This window comes from Neofelis nebulosa, chromosome 6 (assembly GCF_028018385.1).
Source record: "Neofelis nebulosa isolate mNeoNeb1 chromosome 6, mNeoNeb1.pri, whole genome shotgun sequence".
NCBI classification, from domain to species: domain Eukaryota; kingdom Metazoa; phylum Chordata; class Mammalia; order Carnivora; family Felidae; genus Neofelis; species Neofelis nebulosa.
The window spans coordinates 127,951,941-127,974,040 of record NC_080787.1 but is presented as its reverse complement, the minus strand read 5'-3'; the positions used below and the strand labels follow the sequence as shown (position 1 = coordinate 127,974,040).

Here is a 22,100-nt window from a genome sequence, read left to right as displayed (position 1 = left end):
ACTCTCTAGAGATTCTCTACCCTGGGGCGCCTGGGTGGCTCGGTTGATTGAGTGGCTGGCTTCGGCTCAGGTCACCATGTCACGGTTCGGGAGCTCAAGCCCCACGTCGGGCTCCGTGCTGACAGCTCGGAGCCCGGAGCCGGCTTCGGATTCTGTGTCTCCCTCTCTCTCTCTCTGCGCCTCCCCTGCTCACGCTCTGTCTCTCTCAAAAATAAAATGAAAACATTAAAAAGAAAAAAAAAAAGAGTTATCTGTTATAAAGATTCTCTACCCTGCTTCAGCCTGTTTGGGCTAAGCAACAATTCTTGGGTAATGCACGAGAATGATATTTCCTTTGCTAGATGATTAGAGTGCTTCTCACCGCTGGTTGGAAATACCCGGGGGGCCTTGTTATCCCACAATACTGGACACTTCTGCTTCTGGTGAGACAAAGCTCTTAAGAGCAGTGTTTGTAAAACATTGAGTAAATTCATTAAAAATTTACCAATACTATTACAACTTCAGGCCAAAAGTTTCTGGGAAGTTTGGGTTTAAGGGGAACTTCTACCCCCTTGGCACCCCTCCCACCCTGTTTCCCTGTCTAGATCACCCTGGGGGCTGAAGGCTGGTAACGTGGGATTTCTTTTCTAAGTTCTGTTGTTATTACCTTGTACCAAACAGCAGTGGCATTAGTCAAAGGAGTGGGCTGAAGCTGTTTCACTTCGAGAGTTGGCAGAGGCTGCCATTTCTACCATCAAATCGTACCTATTAATGAGTTTAAAATATGCCTGAGGTCTTGGTGGATTGCCTTGGCCCTTTTCTAGCAACTTTTCTTCATTTCTGGACACGTACTAGTGCCCTGCCTACGTTTCCTTTACCCTGGCACCATGAGAACACTCGTACAGAAAGCAGGCTAACTGTTTTTGTTTCCGGAAAAACAGTGCATCATAGCACCATAGCAGCAAAAGTTAACCATGCGCGTTTTAAACAGGATTTGGTTTGGAATGTGACAGTGACCCTATAACAAGCTATCAATACTGTGGGGTCCTTCATTTATTATATAACTCAAGTCTGCCTTCTCCTTTTTTTTTTTTTTTTTTTTGATGTTTATTTATTTTTGAGAGAGAGAGAGAGAGAATCGAGAGCAGACTCCAGACTCTGAGTTGTCAGCACAGAGCCCGACACAGGGCTTGAATCCACAAACTGTGAGACTATGACCTGAGCCAAAGTTGGATGCTTAACCAACTGAACCATCCAGGTGCCCCTCAAGTCAGCCGTATTCTTAATATTATGGCTCTGGTTGTGACGTTCAACCATTCTCCCCAGAGATTTTAGCTGGCCCATTTCTTGTTTTATGCTAGAAATCAGGACCCTATTACATGGATTTCCTTCTGTGATGTAGATGACAATCCAATCCCATGAAAATTGTGAAAACCATTGGAAAAGCTGAATTGTATCTACCTAGCAACTGGCTGTAAACTCTTGTATATTTGTAAACAAAAAGTAGCATTTTCAAGAACATTATGTGACAAGTCCTGGCTAGGAAATTTGACATGGCCTGGAGCCATTTTAATAATGGATGTCCGATGTACTCAAACACATATTTATATGGGTCACCGTTAGCATTTGGTTAATTAAGAAGTTTTGCCTTATCAATCTCTTTGTCACTTCAGTGGGGAGCTGGCACACAGCAACTTCTCTTAGTTCTGGGCTAGTTATTTGTTCATTTTATTCTTGCTGCCAGTACCCCTATTTCAAACTTCGAGGAGGTCTGAAAGATCTACCTGCTATCCAGTTGATAACTGGATTAGATGGGGATTAGAGGGGGGTTCCCTTCCCCTCTCCCTCCACTCCTAATAACCCATCGGTTACTCCAGGACTAGATCCCAGCTCACCGTCAGGGTAATGTTGAAGGTAGTGGTGGTATCGATGCACATCTTATTTTTAAGAAAATGCCGAACATCACTGGGGAAAAAGTAGCCGACAACAACCCTTTTATGTTCACAGCTGCTGCCACCTGCAAATACCATTAATGTTTAGTCTGATAATTTTCCTAGGCAGGGAAAATCACTTGCCTTACTCTTCTGTAAGGCACCTAATGCACTGTGCCGAGAGGAGACGTTTTTTCCTGCTTTATGAAGTGAACGTATTTACTTATTCTTATTTTACGTAGCTTTAAAAGTTCTTTCTCCAGTCTTCATGGGAATATATGTTTATGAGAGATTGGACCTATTTAATTAGCTCATAAAATGATACAGAATTTATCATTTCAAAGCTAAGGTTTCATATCAGATGCCTCCTGAAGATTAAGTAATTTTATGCTTGGTGTATTTAAAAAATAAAACTTTATTTTAGGCAATACAAGGAATTTTTAGAAGACGTAAATGTTTTCAGAACAGGCAAGATTAGATTTTTATCCAATATACGGTCTGACAAATGAAACACCTTACATGTTTTCCTAGCCAAAGGCTTACCCAACAGTATAAGTAAGCAAAACAGTGCATGATACTTTTTTTTTGATAGATAGATTTAAAATTTATTTCTTTTGGTTCAGTTCAGAACATGATCAACATCTTCGGGCCAGCATTTCTAGGCGCAAACTAAATTCTGCTGCAATGAGAGAAAATGAACTTGGGTTTCAGATTAAATTTTATATCTTTGAGTTTTCAGACCGAATGTATGGGTCTAAGAACGAACAGTTCATTTGTCTGCCTCTCTATAACCAGTCTCAAGAAGACCGAGAGGGAGAGGGTGTTGGAAATGATTAAATGGACTCAGTTTTGATTAGTGAGTCAGAGGTCTCAGAAGTCAAATTCAGATCCCCAGCTGAAAGCCATAGGCTGGCGTAGAAGCCAGATCGGATCAGATCAGTCCAGATCTCTGTATTGTTCATCTGGCTGTGTGATAGGCACACTCTCCACCCTTGACTCAGCCTCAGACGGGGAGACTAGTGTTTCTCATAGGACACAATGCTAGCCCAAATTCTGAAACACGGAAAAAAAAAAACAAAAACAAAAACAAACAACTCAATTCATGCCAGTCTGTTTGGTTTGGGGAACCATTATTGAATATTTAGGATTAGGCATGATATGATATTTGAATGATAACATGTTATGGATCAAAGGAGTAGATATAGTCAATATCAGTCTAGTACGCAATCTCTATATAAGTGACAGTTGAAAAAAAACCAAGACGTTCTGTGATTTCTGCCAAGCTCAGTGGTTTGTAACATCTGGCAAGAAGTAGCCCATGTGATTCCAAAACTTGGAATATCACATACGACCACCTAAAAGAAGTAGCTTGTGAAGAAGATGTTTAAGAAGCAGAGGTAGGTAGCTTCTGGGTTCTACAAATAGTTCTACACGGAAGAATGAACAGAAGCAAACCAGAAAGGCTGCTGGTGAGGCAGAGCCCAGGGTAGCTTCTACTGCCTGCATATGTCTGCAGCAACACAGGGCATGAACCAACTTCTACTTGGAGAAGCCCGGCCCTGGCTGCTGTCTTTGGCAGGGAAACTGCCAGAGAGATTCTGCCTAGCCTGCTCCTTGGCATTGGTTTGCTGAGCAAGAGGTTTAGGCTCAGGAGAGATGACCAATGAAATGCAGTAAAGTCTGCGATCTTTCGCCATGGGGCCAATACTCAGAGAAAACAGGGCTGTCTTTCAAAGTAGGAAACTGTCTGGGCACCATCTGGGACCGTTTTTGAGGTCCTTCCGCTCTCCATTCTGGCTTCTGGCTGCTGGTGGCAGCCCTGTGTTCTCTCAGGCTGCAGGCTGCAGAGGAACTGCCAGACATAACTAGTTCAGACTGGGTCTGAATTCCCCCAGGAAGTACAGCATTGAGTGTGTGTGTATGTATGTGTTAGGGGAGGGGTGAGGAGGAAGCAGTTATTACCCATCGATATGCCTGAAAGACCTGGTTCCTGGAAAAAAAAAAAAAAAAGGAATAGGATGGCTTGTCATTTGGGAACTTGGAGAGAGAAATTCTCACTTTGTAGTAAAGCATTGGGCTGTAAATTATGCACGTGTGAGAAATGTGCTTTCCTGCAGCTCTATATGGGTAGTGGTATTTAATGGCGAGAACACAGAAGGCTACATTCTTCTTATTGTTGACTGAATTTCTGTGTTGTAAATATGTAAATATGTACAAATATGTACGTGATGTTGGAAAATAAGCCTTAGCAGAGGAAGTGAAAGTGAAGAAGGGGGTGCTTCCTTTGGAGCAGAATGGTGGGAGGCAGGCAAATGAGCCACCCATCTTCTACCACCATCAACACACTCACACACATGCAAATATAAACACAAACATGCATCATTGTCCAAGTGTCTACCTCCCCTATACCACCATCAACATACTTGGTTCATAAGAACCCAAGATTACATGAATATGTCCTTCAAGCTTACAGTTTAATATTCCTCATGATTATTCATTTTATTTGCAATAAAATTCACACATGTTGAACTCAATGATTTTTGGTAAAAAAAAAAAAGAACTTCCAAGTAACGACCATATCAAGATATAGACCATTTCTATCACCCTGAGAAGTTTTCTATGCTCTCTTGTACTCAGTCTCTCCACCTCACCCCAAGAACCAGGCAGCCATTGATCTATTTTCAGTCCATGTAAATCAGATTTGCTTATTCTCGATTTCCATATAAATAGAATTATACAGTGTGTACCTCTTCATGTCGTTTACATAGCATGATGCTTTCAAAATATTAAGATCCATGTTGCTACTTAAATGAGTAGTTCATTGCTTTTTACTGCAGATTAATACTCCATTGAATGGATATACCACGATTTATCCACTCACCTCTTGATGAACATTTGTGTTGCTTTCAGTTTGGGGCTATTGTGAATGAAGCTTATATGAATATTAGTATTCCAGTGTTGTGTGGACATACATTTTCATTTCTTTTAGATAAATACAAAATAATAATAATAATAATAATAATAATTGTGGGTTATTTGATTTCATTGATTTTACTATGTTGCTTCTGCATTTTCTATTGTGTTAATTTCTGCTCTTTATGATTTCCTTATAATTACTTTGGATTCAATTTACTCTTTGTTTTCTAGCTCACAAGGTAAAAATTTAGAGAACTGAACTTGAGAATTTTCTTATTTTCTACTCCCAAGCTTTCTTAAGATATTATTGATATATAACATTGCAAATTTAAGGTGTACGATGTGATGATTAGATACACGCATATATTGAAAGAATTTTCTTATTTTCTAATGTAAGCAAATAAAACTACAACTTTCCTGTTAGAGACCACTTTGACTTTACCTCGCAAATTTTGATACACAGTGTATACAAAATAGTGAAGGACCATAAAAATGACCATGCAAACTGAAATCCTGCAAAGTGATCTTAAAAATCAATGGAAAAATTCCAACTATTCTGTGACCTTTAAGATTTTTTTGTCATGGCATTAGAAACTCTGCTATAACTGTGTAGGAAAATGAAAAAAAAATAATGAAACGAATATTTATTTAGTACCCTGTAATTTAAACCCTTGGAAGCATTAAACTGTTTATAGTGAAACGCTTTGAGGATTAAAGTGTTTTCCTTCTTTATAAAAAACTTAGGAAGTGGATACAGACTTTCAATTTGGGAAATGAAAAAGTTCTGGAGACGGATGGTGGCCATGGTTGTACAACAATGAGAATGTACCTCATTCCACTGAACTGTCCCCCTGAGGTGAAATAATGAATTTTGTATTATTTATATATTGCTACGATTGACAGAAAAAGCAAATCAAAAGAGTTTGAACAGTGTTTGCTGCCTTGTCGTTGTATAATTTATGATGAGGAGAGATCACTTTTTCTATGCCTCTGTGAATTGTCATTCTCAGAACTTTATAACTTTGATTCAGCTTCCAACATTTGATATTTTGCACATTCAATGGTATGAAATATCCAAGAGTCCTTTAATGTAACATTTTTTGCCAGGATCCCTTCCTCTGGGGCATCTTTATCCTTTCCATTGGAAGTACATTCCTCATTTATGTCACTTTCACTACATTCCCTGGACTATAAATCTAGAATCTCTCAAAAAGCTGCAATATTAAGATTCCCACGTTAGCAATTTCTTCTCTAATCCCATTTGCATTTGATTCAAATTATGCTTCCAACATGATCACATTTTGTTTGTTTGATGTACTTTCATCTCTGTTGGCCAGTTCCTTCTTTGGGTCATCCATTTTTGTAAAATGTCATGTGATTTATCAGGGGGAACCAAGAAGGAAACAGCATTACTCTATGTGTGTGCACTGAGTAATAGAGGCACAGCAATAAATCACCAAAGAATTTCGGAAGAAGTGATGTGATTGGCCACTGATCATTTGCATAGTGATTCATGGACTGATAATCTCACAATGAAGTTTATTGAATTACTTACAGTGAATAAACTATGATAACCGAAATGTGGTAACTGAAATGGGAACCATGTTGATGAGGGACCAGTATTATTTATGGTAGCTGAAATCTGTGCATATTAGAACCTGTGCAATGCAAGGATTGCCTGTACTATGTTCTTTCTTTTGACCCATGAGTTATTCAAAAGTGTGTTTCATTTCCAAATATTTGGAGTATTTTCCAGATATCATTTTATATTGCCTTTTATTTTAATTCCATTTTGAGCAAAGGACATGGTCTATATAATTTAAAACCTTTTAAATGTATTGAGATTTGTTTTATGGCCTAGCATATGGTCTATATTGGCTAATGTTCCTTGTGCACTGGAAAAAACTATGAATTCTGCTGTTATTCAATGTAATGTTCTATTAGGTCAAGTTGGATTATGGCACTGTTAAGGTTTTTAGAACTTTAATGTTTTCTTTTTTTTTTGTTTTTAATTTTTCTTTTTTAAGTTTATTTATTTTTGAGATAGAGAGAGACAAAGCATGAACGGGGGAGGGTCAGAGAGAGGGAGATACAGAATCTGGAACAGGCTCCAGGCTCTGAGCTGTCAGCACAGAGCCCGACGCAGGGCTCGAACTCACGGACCGCGAGATCATGACCTGAGACCAAGTCAGCCGCTTAACCGACTGAGCCACCCAGGTGCCCCGAACTTTAATGTTTTCTATTGACTTTTTCTGTCAAGTGATGAAAGAGAAGTATTGAAATCTTCAACTGTGGATTTGAATGTTTCAATTCTCAGTCCATCAGTTATTCTTTCACATATTTGGAAGCTGTATTGTAAAAGTATGTAGTTTTAGGATTATTAATGCCCTTTTGATGATAAACCCTATCATTGTTATAAAATGACCTTCTTGACCCCTGACAATATGACTTTTCCTGAAGTCTATTTGTCTGACGTTAATACAGTTACTCTAGCTTTATGGTGATTAGCATTGACATAGTATAATTTTTTTCCATCCTTTTGCTTTTAATCTATCCTTGTCTCTATATTTAAGGGTATTTCCTATAGCAGCTTGTAGTGGGTCTTGCTTTGCATCCAGTCTGGCAATCTCTGTAGAATCCAGATGCAAAATAGAGACTCTTAATATTTAGTGTAATTATTGACACCCTCACTGCATTCATATTTTCCTTTAAATATATGAACATATTTAAACTGTTGTTTTAAAATTCTTATATGCTAATTTCATTATCTGTGAGGACTCTTTCCAGTGACTGATTTTCCTCCTGGTTTTAGGTTTTGTTGCTTTGTTTTGCCTATCTAATGACTTTTCATTGAATGCTACACGTTATGAATGTTGTGCTGCTGAGGGTTTAGATTTTGTTGTCTTCCTTTAAAGAATGTTGAATATTATTTAGTAGAAAATTAAGTTATTTGTCATCAATTTGATTTCAGACACTATCTTTGAGCTTTATTAGAAAGGATATAAAGTAGTTTTTAATCTAGAGATAATTAATCTCACTCCTAAGACATGACCGTTCTGTGGTCTCTACTGAATGCACTGGGTATTCAGTGAGGCCTCTTCACCCCAGCTGGTAAGAACTCAACTTTCTCCCAGATCTTTATTAGCTCAGGAAATTGTTCAGCTTATAGTATTCAAGCAGCTGTTCTAATAGCAATCCAACCTACCCTGCATAGATTAGTATTCAGACAAGGGGTGTTAGTATTCAGGCTTAAGGGCATCCTTGAAGCTCTGGTTTAACCTCTTTTTCTCTGGAACTTTGACAGACACCTCAGTCTTCCCAATCTCCTACATCTGTCTCCTCTATTCAGAGAGACCACTGCCTGAATTCCCCCTTCCTGTGGTTTGGAAATTGCTTCCATGCAAAAATCTGGAAGAATCAGAGGGTCACCTGGTTTGTTTCTTTTCTCTCAGTGGCATCTAATATTTATAGGATAAAGTTCTAGCTCCTTTACATAGTGGCATCGTAAGTAGATTTATTTTTCCTCCCCAGTGTTTCAGACTTTTTCCTCAGTAGCCTTTATATTATGAAGACCCAACCCCAGGGAAGAAGAAAACATAAACAGTTGAAGTAAAAAATAAATAACAAATAAAAACTTTGCTCAGCATTGAATTTAGATGCTAAACTTGGTTAGAAGACAAGAGTCTTAGAAATCAGGCTTTCAAGAGACAGAGTTTCCTGAGAAACCCCACAGTTTGCTTTCTACTTGTCAAGAACTAAACTTAGAGGGTTTACTACAAAGTAGATCATAGATCTGGGGAAAATGTGGGATAAGAGGAAGTTCCCTCCTCACAGTAGAAGAAAAGCCCTGATGAGGTTGGGTCGGGGGATAATGGGGAGAAGGCCAGGAAAGAGGAGAATCCTCTGGCTTCTTGCATCAGGGTCAGAACCTGGGGTGGTAGTGGGGGTAAGGGAATGCAGGCAGTTGTGAGGGAACGGGAGAATGTTCTAGAACTTTGTTTTCCTAGGGATACCTAGAGAGAACGCAGTCCTTCCAGACAAGCAGGTAGTGGGACTGATGTTCTACCTGCATGACTGGGTGACTGAGGGAAGGGCGAGGAGAGTGAACCTCATAACAGCCTTACGGAGCTCTGCGCACTTGGGCAAAGTCAGAGAGCACTACCCAGGTTCCGAGATAGAAGAGTGTGAGGTCACCGAACGTGTCGGCTGCTAGAGTCTGATAATGCCCAGGACGTCAGACCCCAATACCTTCATAGATCTTGGCACCCTGTGACAAGGACCGCCACGTTGCCCAGCAGCAAAAGCCACCAGTAAAGAGGTTTACACCTAGACAGGATGCAGGGGAGTCTGCAGTGCGTAGGGGACAGGAGAGTCACCTTCCTTAATACAGGACGACATATGATTCCTGTCCCTCCCCCTAAAAATTAGAAAAGAGTCAACGAAGAGGGATGTGGACAAGAATCTCTCAGTAACCAGGTACTTACTCTTAAGAGGATTATGTCTGAGCAGGACAGTGACGGAGATAAAATATGTGACTTTGGGTGAAAAAACCTTACATTGAGCTGAGGAATGTGGAAAAGGAAAGTCTCTTCCTCCACCCTCTTAGGTTTTTAGCTCTTCTTGCAAATTACACTAACAAAAAACACCAACCAAAGACAAATTAGACTAACAAAAGACACCAACAGTTCATGCAAATTTTACCTGACAGTAGGAGCCTTCCCAGAAGACAAAGACCCAGAGAAATAAATAGGCCCTAGAGCTTACATAACATCTTAACAAAGACCAGTAAAGTGGTGGAGATGGGACAAAACAAAGGAAAGAAGTTTTGGGCTTCTAGGGGTGGTAAATTGTGAGAAAGTGACTAGGAAGTATCTGAGGATAACTAATGGAAAATAAGGTTATTTTAGTTAGGTTTATTTGTACGGACGTATCTTGGCATGGACTCCCCATCTCCAGTCACAAAAATGTTCTCTTCCTGGTACAGCAAGGGTACCTTTTTTGCTGGAAATTTAGACTTGGATTTTAGCCGGGTGAGGCGGGATCAGAGAGTCCTTCCTGTATCTGCTGTTTCTAAATTGCCTTCAGCTCAAAATAGTCACTTTGCCAAAGTGGGATATTTTGGGGTATTCTGATCCCCTTCAGGTACATTGAATATTATGGAACAAAGTCTCTGCTCCAAATCGAATGTGAGATTTATGGCAGCGAGTCAATTTTAGAAATAAAATCAATTATGTTCCTGCACGTATCTGCCTTGTAACTGCTCAGTTTTTACCTGTTACAAAGGTCAAAAATAACACAAGCAAAGCACTCTTTGTGATGTAGTTCTTCTTACGACCTGTCCTTTAGTCTCCAGTATCACTAAACTGCTGCCTACCATTGTCTTTGGTTGACCTGTGTCACCACTCTGTGATCTGCGTCTGCTACCCACAGTAGTAGTCCGTTCTTCAAAGGCTGGAAACAAATCTCATTCACCCTTGCATTCCCAGAACCTAGCACAATGTGTCTGCTGTGTGACTGAAAAAGACCTAAATACCTTCCTCTGGAAACTCGTCCCAGGACCTGAGATTCTTCCACCAGAAACTCTGCGTTGAGTTATAGGACAAACTCCTTAGTGCTCATTATTCCATTGTTAGGTGTGATAGTGCCTTATCACAAATAAATTCAGCTGAGTAGGGGTGGAGACCAGGGCTCCACAGGAAGGAAATAAATGAAAAGGGGCTCTATGGGGCACTGAAAGGAAGCCAGTTTCTCTGGAGCAGCCAGGGTAAGGCTGCTTAAGGAAGCTCAGGGCAGCGTGAAGAAACTGAAGCTACTGGTAGGGAGTGGGAAGTGGGGTAAGGATGGCTTCATGGACACGTGACCAATACATTTGCAGAGGCCCCCACACTTAAGAGACCCCATCTTGCTTTAATCCTTTACTATGTCCATTTCGAAATACCTAATAATTTTTACTTAAAAAAAATTTTTTTTTGACGTATTTTTGAGAGACAGAGACAGAGCACGAGCAGGGGAGGCACAGAGAGAGAAGGAAACACAGAATCCGAAGCAGGCTCCAGGCTCCAAGCTGTCAGCACAGAGCCTGACGCGGGGCTCGAACTCACGAACCGGGAGATCATGACCTGAGCTGAAGTCGGACGCTCAACCGACTGAGCCACCCGGGCGCCCCAATACTTAATGATTTTTAAACAAAGGACACTGTGTTTTCATTTTGCATTGGACCCCCTAAATTACGTATCTGGTCCTGGTTGAGGGATACCAAATGGAAGGAAAGAGCACAGAGAGAGAAGACGAGAAGAGGCATAAGAGGCGTTATTCCACCTTCATGGCCTGAGGTCAAGCTACCAGCCAGTGAGATGGCCAGGAGGGCTGAAGCGGCAGAGAAACTTGAGTGGCCATCCACCAGTGTTTCATGTATCTCATACTTAGAGGTGGGCTTCTGAGCCATCAGAACCCATGGGACTCTCTCACTTGCTTCATTTAGTCCTGGGTTTACAGCCCCTTTTCCTGTGGTGGCACTTCCGTAACACCTTCCAGGTTGTATCACTGGTGGCTCAGGCTTCCTTCCTTTGAAGGACACCCAAGAGTCGGATGTCGTTTGCTGTCATTATCAGTGACCTTAGTGACACTCGAGGAGGTAGCCAGACACAAAGGTTCTAAAGACTGTAGTGTATATCAAGAAACAGTGGCAGGAGTGATGCTGGAGATCATATGATAAATTAATCATTAAGCCGGGCATCTTCATTTTTGTTTGTTTTTTGAATAATCAGTGGTTACAGCCTACTGAGAAAACAGTCACAATCATTACTAGTGTATCTGAGAACCTGTAAAACACCCTCCTGGTTGACACACTATGGTCAGGAGTGGGCCCCTATCCCTTTTGCATAATTTGAAACGAAAGATGACAATCTGATGTATCTAATGCATTTCCTCAGTGAATTCATCATTGGCATTATCATCTTCCTTTCCAGGTAAGAGTTCTTCACGTACAACTCGTCAGACATTTATGTCTTTATGTGTCTTTTTTTCTTTCCTTCAGTACAGCCTGGACCGAAAACTGATTGAATGCCGCATTCTTTATCTATAGCTAGAGTTAAACTAGAAAATGACAAGCCTTGCCCAAAGGAAAGTCCCCTCTTTGTCATTTTTATGAACATCTTTATAAGCCTTTAATGTATTTGGCTTCTGTGCTAGACTTAAAACAAATCTGAAGATAATCCTTGTCCTCAGGGCAGAAATATTATATCTAGAACACACAGGAGAACACACACAAATACCTCCTCACTGCTGAGGGGAAGCTGTCAACTGCAGTTACAGAATACCCGGGAATGGTGTTATAGAAATCTATTACGCTACAAACATAATGCACTGAAGATCAAATGAGCTTTTAGTTTGAATCTGAAGGAGCAAGACAGGGACTGCGATTTTGCTAATGTTCAAATTAACCAACGAGATGTCCGAGTGACCTAAGTGAGAACACAGCACTGATGGCCGAGGGGAACTCCTATTCATTGCTTACGTACTGCTTTGCACTATGTCCTTGCGAACAGTCTCCAATTTAGTCTGTACTAAACAAGTCGCATCACTGGCACTGAATTGATATCTGTTTAATGGTAAAGAATACAAATTTAAATCCTGTGCTCTCAAATAGAAATGTCATTTGGGATATTTTATTTTATTTTTTGTTTATTTTATTTGAAGGAGAGAGAGAGAGAGAGAGAGAGAGAGAGAGAGAGAGAGAGAACATGAGTGGGGGAGAGGGGCAGAGGGAGAAAGAGAGAAAGAATCCTAAGCAGGCTCCATGCCTAGTGCAGAGCCCGACACAGGGCTTGATCCCATGACCCTGGGATCAAAACCTGGGCCAAAATCAAGAGTCTGAAGCTTAATGGACTGAGCCACTCAGGAGCCTCTGGGCTCTTTTAGTCCTGTAGAAATCATTAAGTAAATGTCACCAGAATGAATGATGTCTTCTTTCATCTCCAGTCACTATCTCCCTCTGCTCAGGGTCCCTCCCTTTAGATGGCAAGGGAGGAGGAGTCACTGCAGGGTTGCTCCAACCTGGAGTTGGGTCTTCGTTGTCCAAAGAGGTAACTGGAAACATCAATGCTTAGAAGCTGTTTTATCCATCCTCTCCCACCCCAATAGGATGGTCTTTTAGCTTTGGCTTAAACAGTACAGGAAAAGATAACTCACCATTTCCTGGAATAGCCTATTCAACTTTTGAAATAAACATTTTAAGAGAGTTATTCCATATGTTGAATTAAATATATGTCTCTCTTTTTAATTCCTATACACTGGCTTTCAACTTCTGGAGGGCATTCTATATCCTTTATATCTTTCTCTTATAAACGTTTGTTTATTTGGTGGGGGGGGGGGGGGAGACAGAGAATCCCAAGCAGGCTGTGCACTGTCAGTGCAAAGCACAACATGAGGCTCGATCCCCCAAACTATGAGATCATGACCTGAGTGGAAATCAAGAATCAGATGCTTAACCAACTGGGCTACCCAGGTGCCCCTCTGCTTTATATCTCTAGCCCTGATCACTGGCCTGACAAAAAACAATGTTTGTGGAACAGTGGAAAGCTGGAAAGGGTCCAGGTTATGAATAAGCGGGGAAGTTGGGATGCCGTACCAGTCACAGAGATGATGCTTAGAACAAGAGGTGCAGATTGTGGGGGAGGCTGAAAAGTTTGGGTTTGATAACATTGGTAATCCCAGTTATGAATCACAAACTGGAAAAATCCAGTAGGCTATGAGGACTGAGAAGAAAGGGACAAAAACCAAGGAACAGATTAAATCATTCATGACAAGCCTATAGTGATAGGAGAGAAAAATGAGAGAATTTTAGTCCAACTGCAGTCATGTTAATAGGTTACAAATAAGTTAACAGGGTTATGACATTATATTAGTTAATGAGATAAAGGATATGTAATAAGATGAAGGATGGTGTTATGCTAGCAAATCGGTGAGAAAGAGCTGAAATGTAAAATCTGCATGAATGGCTGATGTGGAAGTAAAATAAGAGCCTAAGTGGGAGGAAGAGTAGGTGTTAGCAGCAGTCGGCCTGAACCTGACGTCTAGCTGCATGATGGACATTAGCAGGTTATGAGATGATGAGAGTTATGTCCTCATATTTCACAGAAGATAATAATTTTCTTGAAGCGAGAGAGAGAGAGAGAGAGAGAGAGAGAGAGAGAGAGAGAGAGAGAGCTGTTAAGGTGGGACTTCTTTGACTCTTGCACTTTATTGCTTCCCTGAGATGTCATGCTATCTTCCTGGAACAGGAGTCAGAACACCCTGGAAAGGCATCAGTTGACAGGATCTAGGAAACGTCTACTGATTTGCAATAAGCCTGGCTTAGTGCCTGCCTGGTATGAACAACTGGAAGACTGGATGGATGGATGGATGGATGGTATCCATCCTTTTAAGGATGTCTTTTAAGGCTTTTAAGATTGTCAAAGAATTAAAATATAGACTTAATGATCATTTCCCATCACTCAGATAGCCCTTTGGACCAAGCCACAGATCTTTAGTAAGCATCCTGGGGAGAGGGACTCCAAATAAAATCTCAAGGACAGTTCTCAAAAATGATGCAGGCCTGGAGAACATGGCTTTGCATCTTTTCATGTGAATGAGGCTGGCACTCAAGTTGGGGAGAAGGGTTTTTCTCATTTTATCAAAGTTCAGACCCTGGCAACTTTGGCTTAGCGTTCCCTGCACACGAACACTGCAGGTTCTTAGAGTCTTTGGCTCAGTTTGTCACCTTTTCTTCTACAGAGCATTGATGAAGGATAAATCAGAGGGCCATTACTGGCAGATGGTCGTAGTGTCTCTGGAAGGTGACTTCACAGAGTTGCAAAATGTACACATTACTTCCAAAATATGCAAAGAACATATAACTTCCATTTCTAGAACTGATTTGAACTTTCACAAGAGTCCCCACTCCTTGGTAGTAGATATCGGGAAAAATTGTGAAAGTCTTTGAAAAGGGCAAAAAAGATAAGTATCCTATTTAGCAAACTCTTCTGGGTTATATCTGCCTTTCGTTGACCTTGAGCTACTTTACAACTCTGGCAAACTGTAGAACACTGATGACAATGCTTATGTTTTTTGCAAGTTGTGTCTGGTGGAGAGGCACTTACCTATTGCCCTGTAGATGTTGACCAATTTTTGGCATTCGTTTCATTCGGTATTCATATTCATCAGTCTTCCTGATGGCCTGTACTTGTGTGTGTGAATTCTCTTTTAAATCAGCTGTAAAATCTTACCAGTTTCCTCATAACCTGAGTTAATAAAATCTTTCACATGGGAGAATCATAGTTTTATCCTTTAAAAATAATCTTTTAACATAAAGGAAAACTGACTAAGCTTGACGTTTTATGACATTGCTATTTCTTCTGGCTTAGGCTGTTTTAGGCAGCTGCTCGGTCTTTTTTTATATCACGTTCCACCTCTTGCTCCTTGCCACCTTGAAAGCGCATCATCTTGATGTGAGGGGGACAAGGCCCATATGACTTGTGGTGGGGGAGGAGAGACAAGATCTGAGGGCCACGTGGTGTCTGTGTGGTCATTTGTCCACCATCCTGTCATCTCTCACAGAATACTGTGGACCCAGTCATATACTCTGTCTTCATCCTTAACGCAGGTCTTTGCATCCCTCTACATGGCACATGGAAACTTCTAGTTGCAGTGCATGTTTGGGTAGTCCGTGAGAAATGTGGAGTGTCATCCTTTATTTATTTGCCAGTTCCGTGGTGTGGTTCCTTCTCCATGCTGACATGACTATATCCCAGACCCAGAATGATCTCAGTCTTTCCTATTCTCATGTGTGTATTTCTACCACTAAAGCATTGACTTCCAAGTCTGAACCTTCTGCCCTTCCTCTGTCTTTCTTCCCCTTCCTATCATCCATGAAGACCAAATGAACAGGCATTCTACTTCCTCTTGCTGTTTGATAGACCCTTCCCCCACACTGTGCCCTCTGAAGGGTCACTCACTCTCCCCCTTTTTCCCCTGAACTGTCATGACAGAATGGTCATTCTATGCATGACATATGGAGAAAGGGAATGAAAAACCCATTGATGTAGTAGCTTCAAACATCATCACTCTTGTATAGGATGTTGGGGTTCTCAAAAGCAGAAGCCATCACTGAAAAACAGAGCCTGCTGAAGAGAGAAAATGTGGAAACCAGAAAATAGATGAGAAGGTTGCTTGAACAAGGACAGCTAAAGCACTCTCTGGACACCACCTGTGAGCTTGAATAATGCAATATCTTTATAAATACATTGGCATAAAAGGCAATCATTTTGAACCACCATCAAAAAAAGTATCACTTTTATTTTGGGACTTTATGCTTCTAAAAACCCATAGTGGCCCCTAGGGATAACTGCATTTAAAAAAATCTGCTTTCAAACCACATGCTTAATAATAGGTTTAGGAAATTTGCCAAGAGTAAACATTAACTCACTCATCTGTATAACTCAGTTTCTACCTTCTCTACATTCAAAAAGAGAAAACACACATTTTAATACTTCAACTTTTTTCAACTCCTCCTATTGCCCCTAACACCAAAAAAAAGTGTGAAACAATAATTTTAATATTATATGGATTCTCAAAAGGCAAATTGTATTCTCAAGAAGTATGAATTTCCATGAGCTTTTGACCACTCAGAAGAAGTATGAATTTAAATGCAATGTGTTGAGAAGGCTCTAGGATCTCTGGAGGGTATCTTTTTCTTTTCCTCTCAAGCCAGGGCAGACATTGTGACCATGGGACAGGAGTTTTTGGCTGTGGGCAGGAGCTATGACAGCACATCCTCAGACAATTCTGTCCGTATGTGCAGGTTAAATAGCTCCTTATAGAATTTGACAGCGAAAAAAAAAAAAAAAAAAAAGGTTGTGACAATGGAAATACATAATTGAGACAGTATATGATTCTTCAGTGTAACATAATCAGTATTAACCCAGATATAATTTCCTATGAATTATGTGACCTTATAAAATAAACTTTTATACACGCACACATACACACTTAGTCATCCTGGAAATAAGTGCTTGGCTGTCTCTTCATGTAGAATATACATGTGGGACTCATTCTCAGAGGAAGTCCGTGGCTAATGGTTCATACCATTTTTTTTTTTTTTTTTATGGTTCTTACCATTAATGGTAGACAGAGACACAAAAGTACTAGTTCCTCAGTAGCTCATGCTGTACCAACAAGCTCAGTCCCGGTCCTATAAAATATATACAAATTTATCTTTATTGATTATATCCACATATGTTCATATATATCACATACACAACTGTCTCTCCATATAAAAACAGTAATTCAGAAATCTTTCTTATTTGAAAACATGGAATATCTGTTGTCATCCTCTAACATTTATGAGAATCCACTCTCTGAGCCAAAGATGGAAAGGAGGGAAACCCCGTGATCCAGGAGAATGTATTCTAGTTGGACATTGGCTTATTCTCATGGAATTTGGGTCAATGCATATTTTTTTTATTTAAAAAAATTTTTTTTTAATGTTTACTTATTTTTGAGAGGGAGAGACAGAGTGCGAGCAGGGGAGGGGCAGAGAGAGAGAGAGGGGGAGATACAGAATCCGAAGCAGGCTCCAGGCTCTGAGCTGTTAGTACAGAGCCCAATGCAGGGCTTGAACTCATGAGCCATGAGATCATGAACTGAGTCAAAGTCGGATGCTTAACAGATTGAGCCACCCAGGCGCCCCTGGGTCAATACATATTTGTAGTTCTTTGACCTCAGATCTCTGATCCACTGCACCAAATACAAAATAATCTCAGCCCATAGGCCCTGGGTGAGCTATGTCTTCTGGAAGCCATGTTGGGATTGCTGATGTTTTGCAGTCATCGTAAATCGCTTTCCTTTTTGAGACACTTTGTCAATTCTGTTGAGTACACTCACTCTTCACAGCTCACTGCTTTGTATGCCAGAGAATGCCGACTCTAATTGTCTGTTCCTCATCCAACGATGTCTTTACAACTTGCCAAACTTAAGAAGTGCTCAATTTGAACTCCCATGAGAACTCTAAATGTCATAATCCTTATTTTCTCAAACACTGAGCTTGCTTCAGTGTCATCTTCAGGGAAACTCTGTGGACTCCCTGCTGATCACAGTGATATTAGTGTTGGTGATATTAGTGGTGGCCACTGTTATGGCTGTTGTTCGGCTGTCATGAGACCAGGGTCCACTGCGGCTGAACACTCCTCCTTAGACAGCCTCATGTTGAATCCACAGGAGATGTAGAAGCAAACAGGTGAAGGAAGCCCCGGATTTGGACACGTATGCTACCGACCTTTGGGACCCATATCACTTCAGGTGTAGGGAGTATCTGTCTCCTGACGATAGTTCAGACCTAGAGTTGTCTTGGATGACTGGTCAACTGTGGTGGAGGGGGAAGAAACAAAACAAAACACCTTTTCTCAGTCCTCCTAGGTTTTCTGGCCCCAACCCTGCAAATTAGAGTGACACTAAGAAAAAAACAGAGTTTATTGAGGTGTGCATGGCACCTACATGTGGGAGCATCAGTGATGGGTCACTCAGAGGGGTGGTTGGAACTGGGGCTTCTCTAGGATCTTCATAAAGAACAATAACTTTGTAGAGAAGAGATAGGCTGAAGGAAAAAGGGTTTAGACGATTAGGGGTGGCAAACTGTGGTGAGGTTAAGTTTTTTCTTGTGTCTGCTTCTTCCCAGCTGCCTTCAGCTTAAAATAGTCCTTATGTCAAAGTGGCAGATTTGGGGACGGCATATTCTGATCTCCTGCACCACCGAGGAGGAGGCAAGCAGCGTAAGAACAGTTCTGTTTTGTTCTGAGTTTTATGCGAGAAGCACAAACTCCAGTGGGAAAGGAAATGAAGGTGTTGCCTTGAAGATTTCTGCTCTTGTGTTGGCAGGCCATGTAGACAGCATGACGCTGACTAGCATTCACCGAACGTTTGCCACTTGCCAGGGCCTGTACTCAGGACTTGATACGCATTAGATCACTTAATCCTCAAAATAACCCTTGAAGGCAGTACTGTTCTCAATTCTTTTTGTGGATGAGCCCCTGGAGCTGCAAATGAATTCATTTGTCCAGGGTCCAGCGTTGGGGATGGTGCTAGGCTTAGAACCCTGATGGTCCCTGCATGAAAGCCCAGGCAGGTAAGGCTCCCAGAGCATGGTGTCACGGGCACTATTACAGCCCCTTTGTGGGCACCGGTCAACAGGGCAAACTTGGAGGACTGTGACCAGTCCCGTGCAGGGAACTGCAGGGTGGAACTCAGGTATGCCAGACTCCAGAACCCGCTTCCTTCTTGTCAGCTCCGCACTGCCCCTCCCTGAGAAGCCTCAGCCCTTCTTGTGGTGATGTCCTTCCAGACTTGGAGACGGCAGCCATCTTAAGCATGATACTACCCCCTTCCTCCTCGCAGCTTAGGAAACTGATGATGTGTTTGCTACGGGATGTTCTCCTTTGCCACCCCTCCCCCCGTTGTCCTCTATACACGATCTGTACTTGCTTGTTTCCATCTTGACATCCTTCCACTGAGCTCCTGACTTAAGCCCTACTGAGTCTTGTGTTCCAGTCGCCTAGCACTGCCTGGCACGGAGCGCGCTCTGAGGACGCGGCTGGTGACCGAGGAAGGAATGACAGTGGATCACGTGTTGCCCTCCCAGATACCGGCCGTGGTCATAAACATGATAAACTAGAGGAGGGACTGAGGGTGATGTGTCGAGGGAAAACCTTGGACCCTGGGCCATCTCCGATCGTCTCCCGCCTCAGAGAGGCATTCTCTAGAAAAGCAGTCAGGAAGCCTCCTTGTAGGGGCCTGACGCTGGTGCAGCCGCGCAAACAGAAGGGGTCTCATGGCTGTTTTGTGTCCCAGAGCGACTCTGGCTGCAGCAACTCCTCCGGCAGGGCAGGTGCCGGCCTTCTCCTGCTCTCTGGCTTCCCCACCACCGTCGGAACCTCTTCCTTCTGTAGAAAGAGCATAATAGTAGGATTCCAGAAAGAAAAGTCTACCCACACACCCCTGGCTCGCCGTGGGAAATTAGAAGTCACTGTGTGCTTCCCTAAGCATTCATTCTGTCACCTCTACAGTGGAAATTGTCGTATACAGCCTGCCTACCCCATCAGGTTCTACAGATGAGAGAAGACTGTAAAAATGAAAGTCCTTTGTAAACCAAAGCGCTCTGCTTGTCTAAGGTATTATCCCCATCTGCACACTCAGTCTTCCCGGGGTGATTTAGGTGCACAGACGCACCTCTGGTACATCTCAGGAGATTCCTGCCAGACCTGGTACTCAGGTGCCATTTACTTGTCCCCGGGTCCTAAGACACCCTAGGAGATTCTCCTTATGTAAAGCCTCTTCTAAAATCTGTCTCTCTGAGGCTTCCAGTTTTTGGCATCCGTAAAATGAGCGTCTGAGGTGCCTCTAGGCCTGTAAGTAAAAACCACATCCCTCTTATCTCTGTTCTGAGAAGGAGGTCAAGTTACAACTCCTGTGAGAAGGGAACTTCTTGGTTCCTGTTCTCGCTGAGGCGTAAACTGCTAAACCACCCCCAGAGCTACATGATGGGGCTAACCAAGGGGGTCACCCCGGTAACACACATGCAAAAGAGCAGGCGGCTGCATTGCCGTTCAGTGATTTGGGAGCAGAGAAAGCAATTCCTTTACGACAGAGCGACAGAGCGGGGCGAAGGGGCCTGGAAGAAAGGGCCCGGGAGGCTGGAGAAGGGGCGGGAAGTGAGAGGAGAGAGAGGACGAGGACGCAGAGCCAGGAGGGAGGCTTGGTGGTGTCGTGGGGCCTGTCTGGGCCGGGATCCTGGGAGCAGTCAGTGTCCGAGAAGGGAGCGTGGTTGCTCGGGTTTTGCTTGTGCCCGTTTTACTCCTGATTCCTGTTAGTAAGGACTTCCTCTCATTGCTTTTTCTGCCTTTAGGTGTCATGTTTCAACCGTATAAAAATTGATATATTTTTTTTTTTGGCTAGTGGGATGGGAGGCAAGCAGAAGCATCCTTGCTCCAAATGGAGGCTCTACTGCGAAGAAGGCTCACGCTGTGTGTTACCACCTTTGGGTTCTCTGGGTGGGGAGAGGTTGTTGGAAGAGCGCTAACTCGTCCAGAAAGTGCAAGCCTCACCGGCTATGTGTTTGACAAGGGCTTTGTTATCCGTCCCCGTCCCTGGGAACCTGAGATTGCACTGTGTTTGGTTCATTATTTCTCCTTGGCCCAGTATAAAGCCCTAGGCTGCGATGAGGTCTCTGACCCTGAAGCCAGTCTGAAGATGTAGAAGAAAAAGAAAAAAAACCCGCTAATATTTCAGTTTTATGAGGGGTTTTGGAAAGTTCTAAACCAACGACTGATTTTTTCTTTTTTTTTTTCACAAAAGGGATTGAATCTCAGAGAAAGGACTGTCACATAAGGCTGAACAGGTTGTTCACTGCTCAGTTCTAGGGTCATTAGAGACTTTTTTTTTCCCCACTGGGGTTAGGACAGTGTCCTGAGGAAGGGAAGCCTCTGCCTGGTGTGCCTGGGGACACTGTGGGGACTAGAAGCTGTGTTGCTCTGGGGGAAGAAAACATCAGTTTATTCAAGTATTAAAAAGACGGGAAACATTCCCTACACACTGCCTTCTTCTTAGCTGGCTGAGGTCGTTCAGACTAGGCTTTAGTAACATTTACTAAGAATTTTCAACATAGGTACCATTGTCATCCCCATTTCACACCTGGGGAAAACAAGATGCAAAGAGACCAAGCAATTTTCTAAAGGTTACGCAGCTAGAAAACGGCAGAACCCTAATTTGAACCTAGGTAGTCTGGCTCGAACGCCTACAGGCTTAATCGCCTGGGTTATCAAGACCGTATCTTTGTCTTAGTAAGGGCATCATTAACCCAGAGGAGCCTCTGGTGAAATAAGTGGGGAGGAATGTGGATAATCCCCGAGGACTCCTGCCTTATTCTAAGTTGTCCGGCAAAGAGAATACAATAAGGAGGCATGTGGGACTGTACCCCTTACCCTCACTGCCTTACTTGTAGCTCCAGACTTGGTCTTGCTTTCATGTTTTGTAAGCACGGCCATAGCATCAGTGAGTATAGAGGTTTCCCCCCTTACACTCAGTTTTCTTACACTGCTAGACACAACAGTTCTGTCTAACTATTGAGTCTCCAAAGTGCCTTCACACTGATTTCCACATTTGAACTTTCATAATAACCTAGGTAAGGAGAGCATTCTTATGCCACATTACAAACAGGAAACTGAAGCTCAGAGAATTTCCAGGGGG

General features: G+C 42.3%; 1 long non-coding RNA gene across 1 annotated transcript in view; it reads right to left on the bottom strand.

Moving 5' to 3' along the window:
- LOC131514929 (uncharacterized) overlaps positions 1 to 22,100 on the bottom strand; it is an 87,544-nt gene that overhangs the window by 9,571 nt on the left and 55,873 nt on the right. Inside the window, exon 3 of the long non-coding RNA XR_009263349.1 lies at positions 16,980 to 17,055. This is a non-coding gene — a long non-coding RNA (uncharacterized LOC131514929). The remainder of the gene's footprint in view (positions 1 to 16,979; positions 17,056 to 22,100) is intronic.